The following is a 4252-nucleotide window of genomic DNA, read 5'->3' as shown; positions in this document are numbered from 1 at the left end:
GAACCTCCACAACCTCCCTTGAACCTCCACAACCTCCCTTGAACCTCCACAACCTAGAGCGGAGGAAACTGTTCTGCGCACAGGTCACAGTTTCCAGGCTGGGCCACAGCACTGGGGAATGGACTGAGAAAGACAAGGTTCGGCATTGCATCAACGGACTCAGACAGGGGCTGAAGCTCAGTGATGGTGGAGTCCACGCTCAGCATTGGGAGGGGTCTGGGGCAACTCTCCAGCATAACGAAGAGGAAAGAGTGGGGGTGGGGAGAGAGGAGTGGAGAGAAGAGAGGAAGAAGAGAGAGGGAGAAGGAAGGAAAAAATAAGGAGAAAACAAAGAGGGAAAAGAGAAGGAAAGAAAACAGAGAAAAACAGTAGGAAGAGGGGAGGAAGAAAGAAGAAATGGGAGAGAGAGAGAGAGAGAGAGAGAGAGAGAGAGAGAGAGAGAGAGAGAGAAAGATTTAAAATGATGTAAGTTCCCATTAACAGGGTACTGCTTATGCAAATTCTGCTCCGAGTCCTGCATTTTAGTACTTTTTTTTTTTTTTTTTAAAAAAGAGCCAGAACATTATTTATGAGCCAAGATGGACAAACCATGGAACAGAAAGCACAAATAAAACAGAACACAAGCTGTTGTCTTCTGTGTAAGAACCCACTCTGCATTTACATGCTTGTGAACACTGGTGGCTGGTCTAACAGATAAACCGGATGAGCAGAAAGCCGGCGGGGGAGGGAAGAAAGCAGAAAACACAAGCTTGGCGTCCTCTTACTGTAGGAATTGCCCATTTAAAATATTACGATTACAAAGGCAATTTTTCCCAGCCGGCTCTAGGCCTATTTTGTGGCTTATTCCTCCAGGCAAGGCTTGAGCTTTTTAGCTCTTTCACAAGTTCAATTAATTTTTATTCTCATTAGTGACTCCACATTAAACCAAGGCCAGCAAAGAAGGAGGGGAAAGACCACAGAGCAGCTCAGAGTGCAAAAGTCACTGCTGGCGGTCCTTCCCGGGCTCCTTGCTCTCTTTCCTATGGCTGGCTGGGGTGGGGGGCAATGGGATGCAAATAAGAACTTAACTGTGAAGGACAAAAGACAAAGAAGCAGGAAAGCTCTCTGCCTAAAAGCAAGACTTCTGATGTAAAGGTGACCTGTCTGCTGTCTACCAGGAAGTGAAGGGTTATCCCTGGAGGGGAATGTGGAGCATGCTCAGTGTGGACCATGGTGGAGAACCCACATATCTTCCACAAGGAGGAAGTACACCTTGACTGGCCACCTCATACAGCTTTGTTGCACAGACCTGCAATCCCAGGGACTTGAAGAAGATGAGGGAGAAAGGTCATAAGTTCAAGGGCAGCCCAGGCTCCAGAGCCAGTTCAAGGCCAATCAAGGTAACTTACTGAGATCTTGCCTCAAACTGAGAAAAAAAAAAAATACAGAGATGGTTGGGGGCAGCTGAGCCAATACAGTGCTTGAGATGCTTACGAAGACCAAGCACACATCTCAGAACCTTTGCACGGACTCCTGGGCAGTGGTGCACACTTGTGATCCTGGGGTCAGCCATGATAAGCTAAGGATGGACAGATCCCCCAAAGGAAGTTCTTTATTTCCAACCATTATCACCTGCCAGAGTAGAACTCGGCCCTTGATAAATTTAATAAGAGGCCTAAATTTCAGTAGTTTGCCCTGAAGCTGTACCTGGTAGCAGGAAAGAACCACAAGCTGAGATTACTGGATCACCAGCCAGGAGCAGACCATTCAAAGGAAATGCCTAACATTCCAACTGCTGTAGATAGGATCACCTGCCAGTGCACCTCACGAGGATACCCCTAGACACATGTCAGCCAGTCAGAGGTCCTGAACCTCAGAGACCCCCCCACCCTCACCTTTACTACTATAAAAACCCAATTCTAATTGAGCTCGGGGCGATCCAGTTATAGTTCATAACTATTTCTACTCCTCTACAGCAAACAGACCTTTAGAGAGTGTGTGCTGGCTAGTTTAACGTCAACTTGACACAAGCTAGAGTCACTGGAGAGAAAGGAGCCTCCACTGAGAAAATGTCTCAGCAAGATTGGGCAGCAGACAAGCCTGTAGGGCATTTTCTTAATTAGTGATTGATAGAGGAGGGCCTGGCCCATGGTGGGTGGAGCCAACCCTAGGTTGGTGGCCCTGGGTTCTATAAGAAAGCAGGCTGAGCAAGCCATGGGGAACAAGCCTGTAAGCAGCATCCCTGCGTGGCATCTGCATCAGCTCCTGCCTCCAGGCTCCTGCCCTGCTTGAGTTCCTGCCCTTAATGGTTTTGATGATGAGCTATGATATGGAGCTGTGAGTGAAATAACCCTTTTCTCTCCAAGCTGCCTTTCATCATGGTGTTTCATCACAGCAACAGTAACCCTGACTAAGACATAATACCACACTAAGGTTGTCACAATCAAGAGATCTTGTCTTTTAAAATGTATTTAAATTCTCTCTCTCTCTCTCTCTCTCTCTCTCTCTCTCTCTGTGTGTGTGTAGGCATGTGCATGCCACAGAACATGTATGAAAGTCAGAGGACAACTCTTGAAGACCAATTCTCTCCTTCTACTCTGATGCTGACTTTAATTCAGATTTTAGACTATCAACAGCTTCTTAGTACTCTTTGCTTAGAGTGCCTTTTCCCACCCTTTACTCTAAAGAGCTGTCTGTCATCGATGGTGAGACATTTTTCTTGGAGGCAGCAGAAAAGACGGATTCTGTTTTCTAATCCAACACGCTAGTCTGTGTCTTTTTACTTGGGAATTGAGACCACTAATATTAAGAGTTAATAGTTCTTGTCATTTTGTTGATTTTGTTATATATTTTTTTTAATTATTATTTGCCTTGGTGTTTTTTAAATTTACTCTCTGTGATCTCTTGGATGTCCTTCTCTTGAGCATAAAATATTCCTTATGGTATTCTCTGTAGATATGGTTTAGAGGCCATAAATTCTTTTGATATGTTTTATGAGTTCTCATTTCTCCTTCAATTTTAATAGACAGTTCTGCTGGTGTAGTTTTCTGGGTTGATGGTTGTAGTCTTTCAGAACCTGGCATACACTGTCCTGGGCTCTTTTGGCTTTAAAAATTTCTGTTGAATAACCAGCAGTTATTTTGATGGGTCTGCCTTTTATAAGTGACTTCATTATCCTATGATTTTAATGTTTTAAATATCATATGACATGATGTTTCTTTTTTGATCCTGTCTATTTGGTGTTCTGTAAGCCTTTTTAACCTGGATGAGGCATCAATTTTTCTAGGTGTGGAATGTTTTCTTCTGTGATTTTGTTGAAACTATTTTCTATGCCTTTGGCATGATATTCTTCTTCGGTGCCCGTAAACAAAAGGTTATGTCTTTTCATGGTGCCCTAGAGCTCTCCCGTGTGCTATTCACATGCTTTGAAATTTAGATTGGCCCCCTACCTTGTCTTTCAGCCCAGATACTGTTTCCCACTGTTGGTGAGGGTTTCTGCACAGGTTTTGATTTGGCTCATTGAGTTTTTAATTTCCTTCATTTCAGTTGGCTTTTCTTCAGTAATTATATTGTTTTGTTGAATTCTGTTTTCATATCTTGTATTAACATCCTTATTTCATTCAGCTTTTATTTTTGCTTTCTCGAAGTATATTCACATCTCCTTTGAGTTGTTTGAGGATAATAACAATAATTCTTTTTGAAAACTTTTATTTATTTTTATTTTGACGTGTATGGGTGTTTTGCTTACATGCATGTCTGGTGCTTGAATCTGGAGTTTCAGGAGCTTGTGAGTCACCATCCCATCTGCGTCCTGGGAATCGAACCTGGACCCTTTAGAAGATCAGCTAGTGCTTTTAACCCATGAGCCATCTCTCAGCCTTAATCATCCTTTGAACTCTTGGTTTGGAAGGTTTTTTTTTCTTTGTTTTCGAGACAGGGTTTCTCTGTAGCTTTGGAGGCTGTCCTGGAACTAGCTCTTGTAGACCAGGCTGGCCTTGAATTCACAGAAATCCGCCTGCTTCTGCCTCCCAAGTGCTGGGATTAAAGGCCTGTGCCAACACTACCTGGCAGTCTGGAAGTTCTTATAGGTGGTTTTCATTGGAGGCTGTTATTTTGAGATTAGTGATTTGTGGAGAAGACGTGCTGACTTGGACTTCATGTTGTTCTGTTTCTGCACTGGAACTTGTGTATCTGGAGAAGTTTATTGGTTGAGCCTTCCTTCCTTCCTTCCTTCCTTCCTTCCTTCCTTCCTTCCTTCCTTCCTTCCTTCCTT

Source organism: Microtus ochrogaster, chromosome 7 (assembly GCF_000317375.1).
Source record: "Microtus ochrogaster isolate Prairie Vole_2 chromosome 7, MicOch1.0, whole genome shotgun sequence".
NCBI classification, from domain to species: Eukaryota; Metazoa; Chordata; class Mammalia; order Rodentia; family Cricetidae; genus Microtus; species Microtus ochrogaster.
This window is presented reverse-complemented; position numbering follows the sequence as displayed.